The sequence below is a fragment of the Diuraphis noxia genome, unplaced genomic scaffold (assembly GCF_037042655.1).
Source record: "Diuraphis noxia isolate RWA-SAM2 unplaced genomic scaffold, SU_Dnox_SAM2 contig0001, whole genome shotgun sequence".
In the NCBI taxonomy this organism is placed as follows: Eukaryota; Metazoa; Arthropoda; class Insecta; order Hemiptera; family Aphididae; genus Diuraphis; species Diuraphis noxia.
In genome coordinates, this window is record NW_028301711.1 from 41,839,208 (window position 1) to 41,863,534 (window position 24,327).

Here is a 24,327-nt window from a genome sequence, read left to right on the forward strand (position 1 = left end):
GTTACGTATGTACTATGTAATTAATTATGATACAGATATATGTTAAAAGTTCCATTCGATTAAATATTTTCGATATATTTATGAGTTAAATAAAACTTATACATTTCCAAAAACCTCGTAATTTTTATAGACAGAAAAAAAAACTGAATTAATTAATTTTTGAATTAAAGATAAGAGGTATAGCTATTATGCATTAAAATATTAAATATATATAAGATATCTTTATTTTTATTCACACTATTTTAGATTCTGCACGAAGTGTTGAATGTATTGATTTTACAATAATGTGTGTGTTTTTATTTTTTTATTTTTTTTTTTGTGTCTGTGTACAGCATAACTAGACGAAAAAATGCTTCAATTTCAAACTTTGGGGGTGGTTTCCGATGTAAAAGTAAACATTTTCCAGCAGTTTTCAAAAAAATCGAGAAAAACAAAAAAAAAAAAAACGACAGACAAACGGGAATTTTTTACGCAAAACCAGTTTTCGACCAAATCGATTTTTTTATATGGTTGTAATTCAAAAACTAATCACTATAAATACTTGACATTTTCACCAAATGTTTATGTTAGTGATATCTATATACAGTTTTGAGTTATTTATAGACAACTGAAATTTTCGATTTTTTGAGAATTTTTTTTGGAAGTGTCAGTTGAAAAATTTTGGATGACCAATAAAACTTGAAAATTTAATACAAGGTTCCTTATGAGTTGTTCTTATTGTAGCTAAATAAAAAAAATTAAAAATCGTTAGTCACAATTTTTTTTTAAGCGTTTATAGTTCAAATTTTTACGAAATCTGTTAGACAATTTAGTCTAAACTTTTTCTTATCTTTTCCTCTATTATTTTTGTTTTTGTATTATTCTTTTTTAGTTGTCGCCGATGTTTGTTAATGTTGAATGGCTTTTCGTTATTCGTTAATCTGTCTATATTGAATTTGACTTTTCTTATAGATTGCTTTAATTTTTTTATTTTATTCTCATTTTTTTTGTTGACTGGCATCTCGAGTGTGTAAATCACCAAAATGATGGACCCAATTCCTCGTTATCTTCCCACCGTGAAAGCTCAATCTGATGGAAAAGGTACAAAACGCGATATTACGGGCTAGCCGAATCACTCAGCCGCCCTTGGACTGGACTCGACCGCGGTGTTATATTGTAAATTATATTGATGCCTCAGCACATCTTGTTTCATTGGCTTGACCTACTTTAACAATTTACAAATATAAATATTCCCACTTATATTATGTATATATTACAGTGACGACTGTCTACAACATACTACAGCACTTTTATTAAGTTTGGCGTTCAGTGGTAACCGAGTTACACGGTCACCACACTCTGACCCTCTTTCTGTCTTCACATACGATTATTCCTAACTAAATTATTTGTAAAATGAATGAATGAAATTTCAATTCATTCAGAATGAACTTCTGTGATAGCTCCGTATTATGCAATAATGTCTACTAAAAAAATTACTGTTGTTTTTCCGTCGGATTTTTTATAAGGTTTTGTCACAACTAAATACTTGTTGCACAATATGTCCCCACCAGAATATATATGCAATCATTGCTACTAGAGGTAATTGGTCCTATGAAGTCGATACTAAATCGTTCAAACGGTCGTCCGGAAATTTTAGGTGAAGTTTGCATATGTCCACTTGTGGGTGTTTAATACGCTTTTCTTTTTTTGACAACTTAAATACGATGGAACATATTTTCGAAGGTCTTAATAAAATGTAGGCCAAAAATATATTTCATTATTCTTTTATACGTTTTATCTATACCTAAATGTCCTGCTAAAAGGTGGTCATGGAAATTATATATAATTTCCTTAATGTGTTTTTTAGAATCGCTATTAAATTTATTATTTGATCGTTGGTTCCGTATTTGTACATTTTATCTTAGTTTAAAAATAATTTTTAGGCTTTCTAATCCAAATATTATCTGAAATTTCTGGATTTTCTATTGCTTGTATAATTTTATTTAACATTGTATCATTATTCCGTTCAATTTGCATATTAATTGTTTGTATAAGAGAAATAGTTAAATCGTTATCCTTTTGTAACTCCTGGTCTAAAGTGTAGTGGTTGAATACGGGATTTCGTGACATTGCGTCACAAGCTTGATTTAATAGACCTTTCCGATATTTTATTATATTATAATCAAAGTCGACTAATTTAGTAAATAAGAGGCACATGGCCAAATTTAAACATGTTGTACATACGTGTAAGTACAAAATTGTTCCATGACGTAAACTATTGGTAAAAGCTCAATGTCTGTATTTTTCTTCAAAGTGGTTAAGGCGTCGTAAAATATACGAAACGGGATGTGAATATTCATCATCCGGACTTTTTTTATAAAATGGTTCCGGAAATTCCTATATTACTAGCATCAGTCTATATGACTATTTTTAAACTAGTGTAACGGGGTTGAGGAACCTGTTATATTTATAGATAATTCAGTGAGGGTTTTCAGAGCTGATATAAATTTGGTATACCTATATATATATTTAGGTAATTTCATAATTTACATGGTGTATTTATATGTGTTATTTACTATATGCTCCATTCATACAGTATTACACCTTTAACTGGAGAGCATTGTACTTGATCCATCATTACTGTCTGACGTTGACTAGTGATCTGATTTTACATAATATCGTACCGCTCGTTCCGTGTTCGGCATGTAGGTATTCCGGCAGCTTATACAAACAAGTACCTACTATGCATTTAATAGAATTAAATTTTACATAATATACAATTTTTTTCCTCCTTTTTACATATTTCATCCCGTTAATCATTTTTATATTATTACATTACTATTATATCCCCTTACTACAAATACATTTTTCACATATAATATCTTATTTTCTTATAACAAAACATAATTTTTAAACTTACAAGGATATAAATTCAATATTACAATATTTATACCTTAACATATTATATTTGATAGGTATGTGACAAATAAAATATATATTTTCATACCTAAAATATACATTCAAAACTCATTATTTTTACTTTAACTAATATATATATATATAAACATCTTTTTTTTCATTGACAATTCTTTAAGTACGTATATGAACAAGTAAATACATTTTATATTCATATCACGTTAATAATTTTTACTTAGTATTATCAACTACTGTATTTTCTGGCAGATTGATCTGATATGTCACTGAAAACTCTTTATTTTTAATTTTTTTTTATTATCTTTTTTTCATTTTTGCCATAGTTTCCCTACTACCGCGAGTATGACTACTATAATAATACTCCTATGATTCCTATACTATATATGAGTGGATGGTGGGTCAAATTAGTTTGTTTTTGTGTTTTATTTTTTAAATTATCGGTAATTTCCTGATCTATTTCTTCAAGAGTTCTAGCATTATTTTTTAATTCTGAAAAATATTGAGGAATCTTTTCGTTTACAGCACTGTAGTTCCATAATAACTTTGCATTTTCTCTTAAATCAAACTGTATTTGATTGAGTAAATGAAATGTTGGTACGAAATCATTAGTTATATTTTTGTTTTTGTCCTGGGTTGCAAAAATAACCGAATTTTTTGTATGTACTTTGCACTGTGGATCTAATTTAAGTACGCCTGTTCTTTCTATTATTATCTCTGACATTTTTTCTTGATAATTGATAACAAGTTTTATCGATTCATGAGTTGCATACAACCAAGTGTTTGTCAGCTTTAATTTGTACCAAATTTATCTAAATAATTTAACCCCTTTTATTTGACATGTTTTAGGTACCCCACCTTGAGTAAACATTAAAAATTCGAAATCGTTCGTAACCGTCAATATTGGTATTGTTAACTCACACATGTACCCATGTTTCCCTCCCTTACATTGATCCAACTCTACCTGTGACAAAAATGCATAATATTGCATATTGCTGTCTATAATTATATAATCAGCAGTGTTTTGTACATAAACAAAATTGTTCCTTTTAGTTTGTACCGATAGATTAATTATTCTGTACAATCTGAAAATCAATTTTTCTACCACTGGGACACCAAGCGTATAAATTAAGACATTTTTTCGGTAGATGATATTAACTAGACTAATTTTGATAAATTAAAAAAAAACTATTTATATATATGTCCAAAGGAAATATTGTGTTTGATGGTAACATATTTTTTATACTTGTCAATTGTTCCAATAGCTCCGTTGAATGGATTAAGTGTGAACTGACTATTCCTTTATGTGCGCTACTTATTACACTCAACAAAATGTCTGTTTCAATAGAAAGTTGTTTGACTATAGTATTTATAGTTGTAGCACGTTTTAGTATGACCTCTTCTACCTGAAATATTTTAACCGTATCGTTCTGGTACTGTAATTCCCTCGAAATGCTACTAATTTTTCCCCCCACCGAATTTCTAAAGTTCTGGAAATCCACCAGAGATTGTGACACACTATTAATAGTATTTTTAAATACTATTGATTGCTCCTTTTCTATTAGCATAATTCTTAACTGCCTGTCTTCCAATTTTTTGATCTTGTTTGTGAACTCTTCCCCCTCCTCCTCAGTTAATACTCCAAACAATGTCTTCTGAATTTTCCCTATTGCCCCAAAGTAAAAATCTCTTTTTTTCCTTGAATTTTCATCCGTTGCCAGGTATTGTTCTAGCGTATTTTTATCATCTCTAATTTTTCCCAACGCCTGACTATTAATAATTTTAAATTCTACACATGTGGAATTAACCTCCTCACCCCTATATTTTATTTTCTCGCAAATGTTAAAAATTGAATTTACATAATTATTTACCGCCACATACATACTATCAAAACTTGTTAAATTGCAATACGTTATAATATTCCAATTTACCGTTATAATTTTAAGAGATGAAAGATCTTCAAAATATATTCCGGTATTACTTATAATTCTAATATTCTCCATTGTTTCTGCCTGTAAAGTATAAAGTGCTACTACTACACAAACAATCTTAACCATGTTACAGTTCCCCATAATTCTATTTTATTAAAGATTACCTTTTGGTAGGTACTTTTAATCTCTAACTACTATAATATATGTTACTAAACAATAATAATAATAATAATTTATATAATATAAATACCTTTTTAAATTATTGGTTCCTTCAATAACTGTGCAACTTGAATAACACAATTTATAGTTATCAAATAACTGTCAACCACTTATAATCCTAGTGTGCAACTACTAACTGTACCATGAGTTCACTATAATTTATAAGAAATTCTTATTACATTATTTTGTTTTCATACTTTCTGCTGACAAACATTTTCTGTTCGGTCGGTTTTTTTTTTTTTTTTGCTTAACCTATCCTATTCTCTTATGTACTATATTTTAAAAATAGTAATGCCTCATCTTCCTGTATCTTAAGTAATACTATCTCTAAATTTTTTAATTTGACTTACATGTTTATAGTCATTAATTAATTTTGAATTTTAAATTATTTCAACCAGATATACCACGTCTGAAATTTTCTTTATTATTTTAAATGGTACCTGATATAAAAAATCAAATTTAGATTTTTTTATTTCTGTTTTTACCAATACCATTTCCCTATCTAAAACTAGCTATACTTTATCCTCTGTTTATTATCACCTTTAAGTCTTTATTTAATAATAATTCTCCAAAAAAAAAGTATCTTTAACCTCGGTTTCTATTTACCAAAGTAGATATTCCCACATAACCTTCCTAAAACTAACAACACTTTATCATATGTAGGTCCCTAAATGATTTCATCCACTCAATATCAATTAAATATACCTACCGTGCTATAATAAAATCAACACTCAAACCTAATATTTGACCTAGTTACAGATGTTGGTCGATACAGCGCCTCCACCAAAATGTAACGGGGTTAAGGAACCTGTTATATTTAGATAATTCAGTGAGGGTTTTCAGAGCCCTATGAATTATATTTTAACCGTAACTCGGGAGCTTCAGGAAAGATAGATCAAATATTAAGCTCTAGTTGATATGTTTTTTATTATAACACCATACTTATTAAATACATACACAATATTCATTAAGCACATAACAATATTCATAAAATACGCAATACTTAATAACTACAAAAATATCGAAAGGCTTACTCACAGTATGGTCTTCCAGAGTTCGTTGGCTTGTGGGTAGCTATACTGGACCCAGAACTAACGAACTTAACATTGTGTGTCTCTTATATATGTTAACAGTTGTTTGTGTATTTGTGGACGGAAAACTATACTGTGTATATAAGCCTTCTTCCTTATTCTTATTCTTATTTATGCTTATATTTATAATTTAGTAACATGTAACAGTGTCACATATATGTGATATGTTACACTAGGATAAAAACGTTTTAATAATGGAGAATTAGTAAGTTTATTTTTTACTTCTTCAAATGCTTTTTGATGTTCCTCTAACCATTTTACTGGTGAACTTTTTTTTGGATAAGAACCTTGTGTAAGATTTGTTTAGCGGCGTAATTAATTCTGCTAAACGTGGAATAAACTTTCTAAAAAATTACTTAATCCCAGAAAGCTTCAAACTCGTTTTATAGTTTTAGGTATTGGACATTTTTTAATTGTATCCAATCCCGTTGGATTTGATTTAATACCTTCTCTATTAATTTATTTCAATATTTTTAACTCAAAATAACTAAATTCGCATTTTTAAGGTTTTAATTTGAAGCCAGTTTCTCTGATTCTCAATAATAATTTTTTTAATGTTCTTAATAATAATGTTGCGTAATTAAGTATGACATCTACATAGTTAATAGTACTCAAATATAGAAGCCTAAATAGTGTTTTGGTAACGGCTTCTGAAAATTGACGCGGTGAATTCTTATACCCAAAAGGAAAGCGTGTCCATTCGTACAATCCACACGGTGTAATAAATGCTAATTTATGCGTGCCAGTTTTTCCTAATTAAATATTTAAAAAGTCTTAATGCATATCCAAAGAGATGTGAGTTTGTATTATACAGTGGTATAAAACTGTATTATACAAGGTATTATGCACATTGTATAAAATTATTTTATACAGACGGTATATATATATAAAAAAATATTTTTAGCTAATATCGCGATCAAAGATAAAACTATTATTATTTATCATTGTAACATGTTTACCCGTTGGCCGCTGTGTCTTAATTCTAAAAATATCCATAGCAGTGTAACTTTATCCTTATCGACTTTATCAAACTATAATATGTTATTGTTATTAACGTTATTGAATGTTCAGATATTCTGATATTAATCATATTATCATTTTATTCTAGGTTAATAAATATTAAATAATAATCATTATTCATTCAGTTTTGTCTTCTTGGCTCTTGCGGTTGCTAATTACCTAGGTTCTTGTTTTGATAGTCTGAACTTTTAAGCTTAAAAATGGGTAGGCCATCGAAGCAAAAACAAGTTGTAGACAAATATTTTAAAAAGCATTTATAGAAAAGAGGCAAATTAGATTGCCATGAATGTATTTATTGTTGTCAAACTTTTGCATACAACAAGAAGAAAAAAATGTGGAACAAAAAAGTTAGTAGATATATTATGCTAGTTGGCAGATAATAAAATCACTCAAATCCTAATTTATTTTGAAGTTTATTTGATATTTTAAGAATATAATTTGCTATAAAATATGAATTGTAAGTAAATTTTTTAAATTTAAGTTATTTCTAGTGACTAGGTATATGGGCATATGGTACCTACATCATGGTAGCTGACTAAATATTAATTTAGGGAATTCATTATCTAAAATAATTCTTGTATTATGTATTTTTTAAACGTTTTCTGACTTTTTACCCATTTTTTCGAATAATCCATTTAAAAATAATTCGTATTTCATAATTAACAATAGGGTTATAACCGTTGTTAAATTTCCTATAATTTAAGGAACTGCAAGGTTTTATACGGTATAATACTGATATAATACCGGTATAATACGGTACTTGTTTATTTAACTGTCTGTAATCAATGACCAATATTTTTGTTCCGTCGGCTTTATTTACTAAAAAGGCTGGACTAGCGTACGAAGAATTAGACGATGTTTCAAGTTGGTTGACCGTAGTTTCGTACTTGTAGAGTTTGAATTTAAGTTAGATTTTTTTTTAAAAACAAACACGTTCTAATAAGTTATCAGTAGTTTTTATTAATTGAGCATATACAGACAATGTGATGCACGTTCCATTCCCAACTGCCTTCAATTATCATTCTTCTTCATTATATCTAAATCAAACTAGGACGATTCCTCCTATATACTCGTAAAAAGTGCTTTACTGCAGTTTTGGGATTGTACTATGTTTATACTAATTTACAATAACTAATTTCTTGCATAATTCTAAATGTTTAATAACTACTTGTCGTATATGCACTTTTCGATGATATACCTATACCGACACTTGAGTTACCAAAAGACCATAAATTAACCGGTTACAATTTGGCTCTCAAGAAAGACGATATCGCTACGTTACTGTTTAGAATTTCAATCCTCAACGACCATAAATTAACTGGTTACAGATCAGATTTGAAAGAATACAATTAACATAGGACTATACCTTCACTGTTTAAACCTTAAATCGTCAACTACCATAAATTAACCGGTTACAGATCAGATTCAAGGAGTACGGCAGAATTGTGTGACTACTCAAACAAAACATATAATTTTATTGGTCGGAAACACTTTTATTAATGTATATTATATAACAGTCAAAAAGAAAAACACACTTCGCCCTTAGTCCCTTACTCTGATAGTCGCTCTTGACGCCGTACAATCGTTGTATGATATCTAAGATCCAAGGATCATATTGAAATAGAATAAATCATGTTAACATATAATGTTTGCAGTGTTGTATCTACGTCTCCGTCGATTTCCTCGACGACTATGGGGCTCTTGCCTGTGGGTGTGGTGGTGTTATATAGTACAGTTTATGTCACCTCAGCACATATCGCTTTACAGGCATGACCTATAGGTACTAATATCTTAGTTGCTAAAACAATTCCACCTATAATACATAGGTACATGACTAAATTGATATTATATCCATGACTGTTTACAATATATGACATAAGTTAATGATATCATGATTACAACGACCAATAACAATTTACAACATACTACATCCGTTCCTATCACCTAATGTTATCGATACTCTTAATCATAACAATGGTATGATTAACCCAGCTTGTAGTTACTCATCGACCTGTCTTTAGAGTTCACGTCGTTCGTTTAATGATAATCTATAAAGTGGTAGACTAATAGGATCAACTGACATAGTTGGAATCGGAACATATCCAATATCTATAAAACTAAGGTCCATAGGATTTTAAACGAAACAATCACTGCAATTAGGTATCTAATAATTTTTTTCAACTGGTATTGTTGGTTTTCAGGTAGCTCGCTATTTATATCGAAATGCAGTACTATTTTTTTTACACTAGGTAGGTTATATAAAATATGCCCACTAATTATAATTAACTGATATATTTATACTTTTGATTTCCTTTACAGATGATCTAAGTATCACTGTTGGTGTATATAACAATCATGAATTTGGTAGCCTAACAGTCCCTGTCCTTTTTAAAATATTACATATTTTTGACGTAGAACAAACTAAGGTGGTTTATTTTTCCGTAGCTACCCAATATAAAATGTGTTTTTTTGTTTTTAATTTTTCCAAGTAATCATTATTATGATATATATGGTGCATAGTGCATTGTTTCGGAAGTTTCGTATTATTTGTTAATTTAAGAAGTTGTATTTCGCACAACGGGTATGATCCCAAATAAACTGACATATCTAAAGTACAATATTTTATGGTTACCCAAAGGGTGCATTTATTGTATTCAACGTTAGAATATGATATAAAATGTTGGTTATTAGATGAAATTGCTAGGTATGGATTATTGGATTGGATAAACATAAATTGTAAATTTATTAACTCTATTGGCCTATGCCATATCTGAAATAATGTATAAATCTCTGGAATACATATAATAGTAAAATTTACAATTGATATTAATTGAAAATGTAGTAGTCACTTTTGTCATTTTCATAAAACCTTCTATAAATGAATTACTGTCAATATTTATTGATAAAACTTTTGTAATTATTGATAGCCATTGTCTCCCACTACTCCGAAAGCCAAGTTTTCGAATTCTACTATTGCATTTATTAAGCCCCTCTTTATTCTTACTCCATATTGTAAAGAATTTAAATAGTTCCGTTTTAGTTATTTTTAACGTTTAATTAAATTTACTGCATATATTTGAAACGTTATGTTTGTTGACTGAACACAATATAATATCATTGTAGTTCATTAGATTATTTATTTCATCAAATTTCTTGATGAAAACAGAAATATTTACATGTGTTAGTAAGTTAAATTCACTAGAATATACTCTCATTTTATAAATTGGTACATAATAAATACCCGATCCACTTCCTTGGTAGTTGTCAAAAATTATCTTCTCTATTTACAACGTATCTATTATCACATTTGAATAACTGGAACTATTGTAAACATTTTAACAGATCATTAAATTATGAAAATTAAAACAAACGATTAATTATTATGTAGTATAAAAGAGTAGAGTAAATATTTTTTATACTAAAGATTAAATTAAAATTTTAAAAACGATAGCTTATGACACATTCTTCGTTGATCATCGTAGTAACACTCTTCGGACATTTTCGGACATTTACCAATTGATTTCGGTAAAACCTAGGATACAAAACATCGTTTGGTCAAACCCCGAATGATTTTTGTAGTTCGGACTTCTACAAACGAGATTTGCCAACATTAGTCGGCGAAACCTAGGATTTTAATATTTTTACTATACCTAATTAAATTCACCAATAATAAATTCAGTCGCCTTGTTATAAGCCTTTTTATTATATAAATTTCTACGAATATATGAAATATTATTAGTGATTAATTGTGTATCATTTCCTAAACTATGAAGTTCTTTTCTAATTATTTTAAATGGCGTATCTTTTATATCATTTTCAGACTTTTTTCATTTGATATTATTACTTACGGCTTGATGTTCAATTTTAGAATCTGATTCGTAACTATAGTCCAGAACTGATTTTTCTTATAGTAGAGTTTTATTCTTGTTGAAGACCAATCTGGCTTTGCATGTTTTATTAGTGCATTTCCATGTTTTATTACCACTTATCTTCGCTTCATATTTAAACTTGAATTTAAAATTATCTAACACTGTTAATTGTTTGCCATTCTGGCTAAACATTATTGTAAACTCCACGACGTTGAACAAAGTATTAAACTAGTAAACAGGTACTATCTAGTATATCAAACGCAAAGGAGCCGATATTCAGTATGTTTTGTTAAACTAAAAAATACATTTGGATTTAGTATTTATTTACTAATTTGTAAGAAAGATAAATAACATAACATATGTAATTAATTAAACGATATACGTAGGTATATTATAGGTACATATAGGAAGGTATATCGTATATAATATGAGTAGTATATAATAACTTCGGTACCTAGGTATATAAAATAAATTGCCGCAGTTTGTAGCTTTGTATAATGTGTCTTAATGGTTTTGTCGCAGATTGTATAATGTTCAATTTTTTTTTGCCACAGTTTACATACAGCCCCCCCCCCATTTTCTATTACTTTGATTTTGGGTATCTTGTTAATTGATTCTAACATTTTCCTTTCCCTTAGTTAGGCACGAGAAGTATGAAGAGAACGAAAATCATGCGTAAAAGTAACTCGTGTCTCTTCTAGGTTTGGATTATCATTATTTTTGTCATAACATCCTGGTGTCCAATGATTATTTTCAAAATACACTACTAGAAATTAATTTCCTACCTGGTTTATAGAACCACACACCTGCAGTTTTATTAGAATTTTCGAAATTTGGACATATAATTATTAAATTAAAATTATAAAATTAGCTACTGCTGATAAGTCCTCGCTCTCTAACCAAATTGGTTTTTCATGTAAATTCAGATCAAGTAAAATGGGATATGGTTTCTGCTGTTATATAAATATTTTCATTTTCAAGCATTAATGTCAACGCATATATACTACAAAATCCGTCTCCAAGGACCTTAATCAACTTACGACTACATTTAACAATTTCACGTAACCTCGGCTGAATTAAAAATAATTTTCTCATTTTTTAAATTTTATTGTTATTATCTCTATCCTTATTTAATGTAGTTTCATTAACTATTTTTTCAATTTTCAATTTAATATTATCTGAAGTTAAAAGTTTTTTTATCGAATTCTAAAACCACTAAACCTTTATCACCTGTTAAAATTATTTGTTTATCAATAAAATTTATTTTTGCTTGATATAAATTTAAGTAATCCATACATGTCTATTAAACTAGGTCCTACTAAGTTCCCTACTACCATGTATTTAATAGGAAATTTAATATTTTCAAAAATGACTATCGTTTCAATAATACCAAGTAATTTTAAATTTGAACCGTTTGCCGTAATTAGCTTTACGCAATGGATTGCCTTTGGAGTGATTCCTAATGGTAAATTGTCAGCATTAATTATAGACGCGGTGGCTCCCGTGTCTACAACAAAATTATATGCTACATTTTTAATTTTGCTTACCATCTCGAGTCTTTGACCTGGTTCGAATGCTGCCGGAAGCGAAGTTGGATTACTGGATTACATGTTTTTATATATTTTTTTATTGAGTTGTCATTACTTTTCTGCTGTTCAGCAATTATTACTAAATTTTTATTTTTGAATTCGTTTTAAATATTATAGTCACTCACTTCTGGTGTTTTATTTTCATTGAATTGACTATTTATATTACAATCATCTAAGTCACTTTTTGTATTAATATCAATTATATTATGCATATTATTATGTCATAAGTATTTTAACTATTGTGTGGGGATTGTGGGTTCGTCGTTTTTATGTTTCCCCGCAAATTATTGATTCTAACAATGTTAAACTAGAATTTTCTTGGATAATTTTGGTAGAATTTTTTTGTTGGCACAGATGTAGTCTAACCACTCTCTCTTGCTTATAAAGTTTTTTTGATTGTTATTATATGTTTTATTCGAATTACGTGCATTATTATTGGGTGTCTGACCAATAGCGTGCTGATTCATCACATTATTTACATTTACATTTTGCCTCTGTTACTATTTGTATTATGCGATGGATATTGACAATTTCGGCCTACATTATGTTCATTGAAATATGCACCTTGATTATTATTATATGCATTATTTTTATGATATTTCTGTGACTGATTTTTTTGGTTAGGCACATTCTTATACCTATCATTTCACTTTGGTTCTGTATGGCCATTATTACCATTAAAATTGTTTAGAGGGTTAAATGTATTTTTTCGATTAAGTAATAATTATTATCAATATATTGGTTCGGAAGAATTTCGTTATTTGTCCTATAATTATTATTTGGATGACAGTTTTGATTACTAAAATAATTGTTTGGAATGAATGAATTATTTGAATTATAATTTTGACTATTAAAATTGCTGTTATTATTATATGGGTCGTAATTGCGCATAATATTATTATTGAATGTATCGTTCGGATTATTTTGAAGACCCTGATAATGTACTATTCCATTTATGCATGTTATTATTAAATTTATTTTTCTGGTTGAAATTCCTATTACCATCAATATTGTTAATACTATTTAATTTAGATTTTAAAAACTCATTTTCTTTCTTTAAAGTGTCTATACTTAAAGAATTTATATTTTGAAAATCTGTGTTCATTAATTTTGAATTTTCTATTTTCTTTAAATTATTTTCTAAGTTGTCTTTATAGTTGTATTCATAATAGTTACTGTGTTATAGTATTCCGGCGTTAGTGCCTCTAATATTATATCAATTTTCTCTGTCTCAGAAATGGTATAATTAGTTTGAATAATTAAATATAAAATATCTACTAAGAACTCCGATATTGTTTCTGTTGATTTTCTGTATTTTTTATTTCGTAATTTGTTTCTTAACATACGATTCCTAGCAGGTGATGTAAATATTTCCTTAAATATTCGTTCTAGGTACTTCATCAAAAATCGGATTCAATTTATCAATTGATAATGTCTTGTAAAATTGATATGCGGAATTTTTTTAATACAGCGTCAAGTATGTTAATTTTATTTGCGGAGACCATTCATAGGCAGTAGATACCACGTTGAAATACTCAAAAAATTCTAGTACACATTCAGTATATATATATATATATATATATATTATATATTATTAATTATTATTATAACTAGAATATTAAACTCCTAATATATAGATTATCAAATATTAGTACTTATAAATTTTATTTGAGCGTTACCGATCAGGTCGTGGTGTGTCATGGGTTAGGTCATTGGCCGATATCCAGCGTGAGTTAAGAGGACGCTACATCCATATGTGTTGTCTCCATCTTACAAGTGCGTAACATTGTAAAAACTGTTTCGCGTGGGAAAGAACCAAGAAAGCTACAGTTATAACTTATAACTAAAAACGAAATTTTCACCACATAAAAAGGAGAATTTTGTCTGTGCAATATCGTTTTTATTTTTTCGATATCAGAACTACAAAAAAAGTTTTCATGCTTAAAAAACACAAAATTAATGTATTATGAAACAACAAGAATTTTTTTTGTATAAGTGATATCGAAAAAATAAAAACTTTATTGTACAGACAACAGACAATAGAAAAATGCATACAATGTTATGGAATTAAGATAAATTATAATGAATCTACCAATGGGAACAGCATTGCCATTAGAAATTAAAACAGAATTTCGAACTTACCAATCATTCACCGGGACCACTACTTGGTTTTCGTTATAGGAATACCCTTAACATGTGCTGAGGAGTATACCATATGTATCACCCTATTTCACTATCCATCCAATACGATAAAAATACTATAGCCCTTATTCCCCCTGAAGTCGACTACCTAGCATTGAGTAACGATAACGAAAGATAGTGCGAAAGCGAAAGATATAATACAAGGAAATCGAAAGCTTAATATAAAATCATTGTTAACAAAAACTCTTCGCTCAGTAATGTCACATATAAAATGTTAATAAAATGTTAAAAATAAAAGGATTTTAACTCTTTAGCCTATAAATCAATTGAATCGAGTAAACTTGAGCCTAAAACCGTTGAATCATTGTCCATATTTAAAATAGAATTTCACATTACCATTCTTTATATATCAATAACCTTTTTTATTAGTATTTATAAGTATCATAGTTATAAGGTTCAGAAATAAAGTTGTAAAAATGTACAGTTTGGAAGTACCAGACAACCTTTCAAATAATGATCAAGATAACCTATAATTTTGTAAAAATAAAAATAAAAATGTATCGCCCTTAAGTTAAATGTAAAATTAAGTTAGTGTAAGCATTCCAGACACCATGTGGCGGTATTGTAACTAGGTGTACCCGTAGTTTAAGAGATTTGTAAAAGTAAAAATTAAGTCGTAGGGACTGCTCCAGTTTAATGCGGGGGGTATGTTATATACGTGTAAGTGTGTATGTATAGGCAAGTATGTAGTATGTACGGGAGGCTTGCATATAAACGCTTAAAAGTGTTGACTCAGAAGTCAGAGTAAAACCAGTGTGTGACCATTTTGGTTCTCACGATGGTCTACATGACTGAGGCTGGGTCAGTACATACCGAAGGCCCCGGACGGACCGTTGCAACGGGCCGGGTTGGTGGTCGTCAGTCGAGTCGAGTCGAGTCAAGTCGAGTCGAGTCGAGTCAAGTCGAGTGGAAAGAGAGGACGACACGAGCGTTACTACTTTAAGTTTTATAACAGAGCGTCATATAGGTTTAATCAGATCCCCTCATCATTTTCACGTACTAAAAGTCCTGTTTTCCATAATTATCTAATTGATAACCATCCTCTTAAAAGATGTTTTGAATGTGATCTGTCGTTCAAAATAAATCATAAAGCTATTATAAATAAAGCGTATAAAATGTTGGTTTTTATTACTAGGAATACTAAAGACTTTAGAAATCTAAATTTGTTTAAAAAATTTGTATACTTCTTTAGTTAGATCAAACCTAGAATTTGGCTCTTTAATTTGGTATAATAACTTTTCAACTTATTCAAATGAGCTTAATAATATACAGTATAAATTTCTGAAAAGAGTTGCCTTTATTACTCATTGTACGATTTCCAGAGACTCGTTTCTGCTGGTTCAAGACGCTATAGGTATTGACCCTCTCAACATTAGACGTGATCTTATAGATATAATGTTTGTTTATGATATTTTAAATAATAATGTAAACTGCCCAGCTATTTTAAGTTTAATTGGATTTAGAATACCTAATAGATATACGCGAAATTCTGATTTGTTCCATATACCTAATTTTAAAACAAATAGTGGAAAAAATTATTTTTTCTCAAGAGCTATTTTTAATGCCAATAGAATCTCCACAGTCTTGGATTTTTTTTTATTGTCTTGTCAAGTATTTAAATCTAAAACTTTGATATTTTTAAAACATAGTGCCTAATTATTATTTCTTTGTTTTGTTTTATATACTTAATGTTATCTTTGTATTTCTTATCGTATTGTAAAATTGTTTTTTGTATTATCACATGTCTATCAGTTTTCATATTGTGTCAATTCTTATATTTTATTGTTTTTCTTTCTTTGTTAAAGGGCTTTGGCCTGTTGATTTTTATATAAATAAATAAATAAATAAATAAATAATATTATAATATCAGTGTTTGTATATTAATTTATATAGTGTTTAATTTAATAAATCAGTAATTATATAACTAATAAATTCTCGTGTTACTTCATGACTACATGCACTTTAATAGTATAATAATTATAATATTAATTATTACATACACAAGAAAATGTCGGATTACTTGTTTTATTTATAATTGCAATCATATATATTATGTATCATCATTCATCACTACCACTGCTTCGACAGTCATTAACGTATGTTATTTAATTTTGTGATTATTTTTTAATATTTCTACTGTTTTTGTAATAATACTGCTGTAATGATATACTCAGTGAAAATTGCTCATATATCATGTTTATATGCTATTTAAATATTCAATAAAATAATTAACGGTCAAGTTGTCGCACGCAGATAACCGCTAAAACCCAATAAATATTATTAATCACTGATAATAGTAACGATTTATTTATGTCTAATCACGTAGGAACTCATATTATGTAGTTATGACAATGTGGCGCCGCACGTGTGAGCTATTTCGTGTGTCGCCGGAGACAATGGATGGTCCAATGAGGGTGTCTGCCACCAAGGATAACTGTAAATATTTGAAAACGTAGAGGCCTTTGATGGAACCGCCTGCGACTCTTGCTGGCTTAATCACGTCATATCCTTTCATAAGTGCATGAGTACCTTTTATCAGTGCATTAGCACCATTCACGAGTGCATGAGTACCAACCTCCAGTGCATGAGCACCATTCATGAGTGCAAGAGCACCAGTCAAATCAACCACAACCGGATCCTGAGAGCAATAACTGACTTTTTTTTCATTTTTAACGAAAATGTATCAATGTTGTATTTATTCCGATTTGAGTGTTTAAACCCTTTTTTAACCTTATTAAGTTACCTGAATAAATCTAATACAGCAGCGAATAAGGTAAGGTGCACGAGCATTATAATCTTATGTAAGTTAATTTTTATAATTAATTTATAAATATTTTATTATTACGGTGTATTTGATCATATCCTCGAATTATGACCACGAGAGAATTTAGACATTTTATAATACCTATACGTATCTGCTATCATATTCTCCAGCTCTCATAAATGTAAAGAACGATTCAAAACCCAATAATATTAACTCACTCCTATTTAATTTATTAATTTTAATATAACTATTGGCAGGGGTCCTAGTTGTATTACCTAATAAATAAATAAATAAATAAAAATTTTTTTTTTGAATTATTACATCACTGAGTCTTGAATTCTAAGTAAATTTGATTAGTATTATTTTTTTATTAATCCTAAGCCCGGCAACTATGGTTATTAACTGTTTGTGTTGGAGGGGAAGGGGTTGGTTTGGAACACGTATATAAATTTCATACATACACATTAAGTATATTTCGTATAAGTTATAAAATTAAGTTTAAAAGTAAACTTTAGAATACACTTTCGAGTTGCGGAATTCCAGACGGTGGCAATGTAATTGTGTGGAATTACGACCCGTAAAAGTCTAACAGATTGGGGACGTCAAACTGGTATAGTGTAATGTAATTAGTTGGGGTGTGGAGAGTTTATTCGGAACCCGTATTTATACGGAGGTTCATCTCGCTACAGGGCAGAGAAGGAGCCGACGATCAAAGGAAATCACTAGGTGCGTTTATGTTGTACAATATCCTTTGGGTCCTTTGTTATTTTAACTCGGTCTTGTCGTTTTATTGCAAATTCGATGATTCAAAGAATCACTGAGCGTGTGTTAGCTATGAAGATTTGGTACTAGTGAAAATGTGCGCACCCGCCCGCCTTCCAGTGTAATATTAGTAAATTAATGATTCTGTAACAAGGACTACTCTAGAAAATAGTTGTTTAATTGTGCTGGATTTATGGATAATGAATCAATATATACAAATAAGATTCTATAAGCAAACACAGTCCAACCAGTATAACTAAGTATATTGTAAGATATACTAGTATAATATAGGTAATATAATAAATCATAAATTGTATATTATAATAATTTATAATTGTAATTATTTTACTATAATATACTACATCGAGGTACAAACAGGTACAAACGATTGGTATGGTTTTCAACATAAAATTTGAAGGTGGAGTGCTACCGTTTCACCGACACCCCGAAATCTAAGTAAGGATAGTTTAAAAACCGTTGAGGTACAAACAATTTTAATTGGAGTACAAACGATTGGTATAGATTTCAACTCGAAATTCGAAGTAGGGGATGCTGAGGAAATGGACCTCAGTCTTTAATATTTTTATAAAATAATAAAAGAAGTTTTAAATGTCTATTTTTTTTAAATGGACTTAAATTGAATTTATTATTATTTATTTTGAAAATTTCATTGTATCTATATAGAAAATGATAATTAATGAAAAATTCAAAAGTTTTAAGTTTCTATACTATAAATAATAATTTTAGAATCACAAAGAAAAAACTAAAAGCGTTTGATGAGAAATCTTTAGTTTACACGTATCTATGTATCAATTTCATCAAAGTTTAAACTTCAGACACTCGTTAAAAATATTTATGGAGTAACAATAATTTTTTCTCTTGTAATAATTTCCAGTAATATAAATATGGTATAAATACTGTACTTTATTTTAAATTTTTTGACTGAATGAAATATATTTTTATCAACATTCATAAAAAAAACTAAACAAATTGAAAGTTTTAAAATAAATTTCTATTAATGGCTCAAAAAAATATTTTGGAACTTAAATCATATAAGAAAGTGTTACAAAAACATTTCATAAAAATGACAAGTATTTATCTATGGTTATTCTTATTTCATAATTTTAGTTGATAACTGGTTTCACATAGGTACAACCATGCCTTTTCGTCATCGATTAGTTTTCGTATTTCCCAATTATTTTTAAAATCACTATTCATTTCAAATGATGGCTTCTCAAAAGAAACTACAAGATTAAACTTATTACCATATACCACCCTCAAAGTTGAAGATTAAAGTAGTTTATATACATACGTTAATACGTGATGTAGACAATAGACATAGGTACAAAAAAAAAAAACACATGGTTCTGTATAAGTTATGCTTAGGTACATGGATTATCAAAAAAGTGATTGGTAATTTCACAAATCGGTATTTAAAATACAAATTTTGATAAAATTGGATATTCACACAGAAGTTAATGATTTCTCAATCTTATTTAACGATTTTATATTCAATAAATATTAATCGTTGATACTTTGAACAAACAATTGTTACTTATAAATTATCAATTACTATACTTAATATAGTTTACAAAATATTTGTATTAATTTTTGGATATTACCTAGATATTTATACCATATTACTAATAGAAAAATAAATTATTAGATATTATGATACCTATATACTGCAGTGTCTTAAAATCCGAAAAAAAAAATTAAGCTCATTAAACGTATGACAAAAATTGTTAATATTTTATGATAAGTAAATAATTTAAGAAATATACCCATATTAGAAAATTCTCAAAAATCGTATTTTTCAAAAAGATATTATGTTACAAATTAATGTAACCAAAAATTTTGAATTTCAAAAAAATTTAAAAAAATAAACTACTCGACTAAGATAAATCTTTTTACCATAAAGATTGTTTTTATCATCAGATTACCAAATAGACTATTTTTAATTTATTTTATTCAATAAAATGTTTATCAATTTTTAAGTTTTTTATTTTCAGTATTAAAAATAAAAATAATATGTTAAAAATTTAGTGAAAGTGTCTATGAATTATATACATAAAAAACAATTTAATAATGAATCAACTTAAGTTATTACATATGTCAAATCATCGAGAGACACACTATAAATACAATGCAATAAAAATATAGATAGTACCTATAATTATTATTGTATTTTAATTTTTGTTTATAATTGCATTATTTTTCTTGCTAAGAGCGATTTTACTATCCACCAAGACATTTAGTTGAATTCCTAGTCGTTTAATTAAATGCCTATTTCAAGTCAGGCAGATAATAAAAATGAAACTAATTTTTTTATTAATTATTTATTATATTCTTTTATATCCCAGCAAATTTCACCAAGCAATAATATGTAAAATTACAAGCAGTCATTAAAAATTAACTAAAAAATAATATAATTTTTTTTCGATTTGTTGTACTATAATTTTTTTTATACTCTCATATCTAATTAGTAATTATCTATATTTGTTTATAATTTAAGTTTTAAATCTATAGTCCTAGAAGACATGCAATTAAAAATATCTCTAATAACCATACATACTGTTTTAATTGTACCTATTTTTTTTAATAGAATAAAAATAATTTATAAGAAAATATAGTTTAATTTTTGAAATAATACAAAAAGTTTCAATTTTATTATGGGCCTGATTTGGAATAAGTATTTGATTAAACGAATGAACATTTGATTAAATGTCTAGGCAATTTATAAATTCGCTTAAAAATTTAATTCCCGATTAATTTGCCTAGATATTTAGTAAAATGCCTGATTTGACTATATGCCTACGACATAGGTATAGGTATATATCACACATACAAAGTTTATGATCTTCTCGGTAATTTAAATATTTAACGATATGATACATTATAATGTTATTTATAATTATTGTTATTAACTACACTTGAGTGGTATAGTCATTTAAAATATAAATAAATACGTTACAAAATATTAACCACATTGTATTATAAGGTCCTGATATTGTCTTCATAGACTCAAAAATTGAAGGTGTTGAGTTCGCACCACATGGCTCCACCCACCACCAGGCCATGGCTACATGCAGACAGCCTTTTTAAAGATATTTATGTCAAATTTGTGATAAGAGAAATGGTCTGTATATTATAAAATACGAGAATACCACACGCGTGAGATCGAAGACGATTGACGGTGGCGTCGGTTACCGGGGATGATGGTGGAAGACGTCTGGTGGTGATGTGGCGGTGGATTCCGAGTTGCTGTGAGTCTGAGATAGGAGCGTTAGTGGTGGCAGCGCCTTGTCGCGAGCGCGAAAAAGAGGATTACTAAGCGTGTACGATATAATAATAATAATAATGCACCGGAGAAAAGACGACGATTGCGGTGCGTGTGTGCTATATAGTGATACGTGCAGGCGATATGCCTACACTCTGATGCCGATTTTTTGCCTACCGTTCGTATAAGTTATCTCGGTCCTCGTCCGACGTTCATAATATAATATAATACACATAATAATATAATAGACGACCCTTCAAGAATAGTCTGCACACCACCTCTGCCATTGATGATCGTACGACGTACATATTATACCCGCTCCCACGATGACATTAAAGAATATTTAAAAAAATTACAAATAGGTATTTACTGTATAATTAACAAGTATTTTTAAACTAACTTTTGTAGGTATTCCCGTGTAGTATTTGGCTTAAGCATGAAATCAAAATAATTTGGGGGTACAGGGTAGAGTTGATGACTTGATTGAAATCGTAAATTGGTTTTTGTGAATCAGTGAATAACGTTGACATGGTTTCAAGACCACCCATATAGCAGTTGGTGTTTTATTATTCAATCATTTTAAAATTATTGAATAATAAAGATTTAACTAATAATATTGTGTAAATATTTTCTTCTCATGATAACCAAATACTATGATGTATGGTTTCATAATAATGTTGAGTAAATATTTAAAAAAGTTTCTATGAAAATGTTTTTTGAAAATATATAATTAAAATGTTTTCTAAATATTAACTTCTTGGCTAAAGAATATAGCTAAGTTATTTTCTAATTATTTACGTAACTTTTTAAATTATTTTAACATCTATATTATTTGCCTAAAAATATTTTTACAGTAGTTAAGAAATATTTATTTTTTTAATGCTGTTTGGGTGCAGTTGTGTATATAACGTTAACTATAAATAGTTATCTGCTAAACATTAGATAAGGAAAAATTATTGTTCATAGATTATTTTATATTTTTATTCGTAATTATCTTGCACACAAACTAAAAAATAAGTCTCGAAAATTTTCACTGTAATCGATAGCAATATACGAGTAATAGTATAATATTAATATACATGTATGAATTTAAATTTATGTTTTTCGTCCAGTTTAAATATGTAGGTACTTCCTAACGTGTTAGTTAAGATTTCATTTTGTGCCTAAATCATTTGTTAAACATTTTTAAAATGCATGCCCGTGGTAAACAAATGTATTTGTTCGAGCTCAGACTTTCGTTCCAAATCTAGAAAATTAACTTTTAAATTATTCAGCAATTGAAATATAATTTTTTTTTATTTCATCAAATAATAACATATTTTAAACTACATACTGAGTACATAGGTATTGCTGGATTGCGTTAACTATGTTTTATACAATGTTATACTGACTTTTGACTTGAGCGAGATTAATAAAAAAAAAGCTAACTTTGACGACTTACTTAATATCTGTATTAACCAATAATAACAATAATAAAATAACTGTAAGCTTGACAGTACTATATTAATGTATATTGTATACATCGTCAAAAGATCGATGCGGGACGAAAAGTACGGAAAGACGGGTTGAGATCTACAGGGAAGGATGATGACGATTGCGATCGTGCACACTTGTGAATATTGCCACGGGCGTCCCCGTCGATTATGTATATGAGTATGAAAAAAACTCTGAAAAGAAACATCGCCACCGTTATTGTTATTGCATGGCCGGCGCGCGGTGGCCCGTGAAATTGGCTCGTCGCGCGCGCGTGCCACCCCATCACCAAGCTCAACTAGTATAATGTCATTATGCACACACCTTGTATTATAGACATCCAATACTTGTGGTATTCACTAGAGTGCTGGCATCCAACATCCGTACGTTGTCATTATACCATCACGGTCGTTCTGAAACTATTACATGTTATCTTGCTGCAGGAGACGTATTTATAGAGTTTTGACGATGTAAATTTCACCAGCCTTGGTGAATCCTTATAACGGTAATATATCGTGGCCTGTGGGTGTATAAAATGCCTCCTCCCCTTAAACATATGTAATTGGTGGACATTTTTAGGGTATTATATTTTGTGGAAACTTAGTTTATTTTTCATAAAATAGTATATACCCGGTAAATTAGGAACTTTGGAAATAAAAATTAAAAAGTAAATTTTTGTTCTGTGGTTGATTTTATATCAGCTCCAACGCTTGTTTCACTCGTTTGATAATAATTTTTTTATCCAATTATTTTTACGACATTAAATTATCAGTTTGTATCGACTTAAGTCCAAAACAATGAATACGACTATTATCTATACGACAATCAATCATAAACCACATAAAAACCGAAAACAAGGTTTAAGTGCAATTCTAAGATAATTAACTCAAAAGTATACTCAATATTAAATGTGATAACCAGGGCTTGAATATTTCGTTAGAGTAGCATGTTGTTCTATATTTTACTATCGATTTTTAGTAAACAATGCTGAGTTTAAAGATCGAAAATTTAAAATGCATATTTTGTCAATTTTAAGAAAAACACATGGTTTTTAGATTTTCATACGTATATTATATTTTATAAAATGCATTACTTAGTTACTTATTTATAACTTAGATGCATACAATTAAATTGTTAGAATTACTTTTTGAGGGATACAGCAACATTGCATTCTATTATGCATGCTATAACAAAAATAAAATAATCTTGATTTTTGT

The 24,327-nt window shown here is 28.6% G+C and overlaps 1 pseudogene; it reads right to left on the minus strand.

Moving 5' to 3' along the window:
• Positions 1-1,111: 1,111 nt before the first annotated feature.
• LOC149060699 (uncharacterized) lies at positions 1,112-17,621 on the minus strand (annotated as a pseudogene).
• Positions 17,622-24,327: the final 6,706 nt, after the last annotated feature.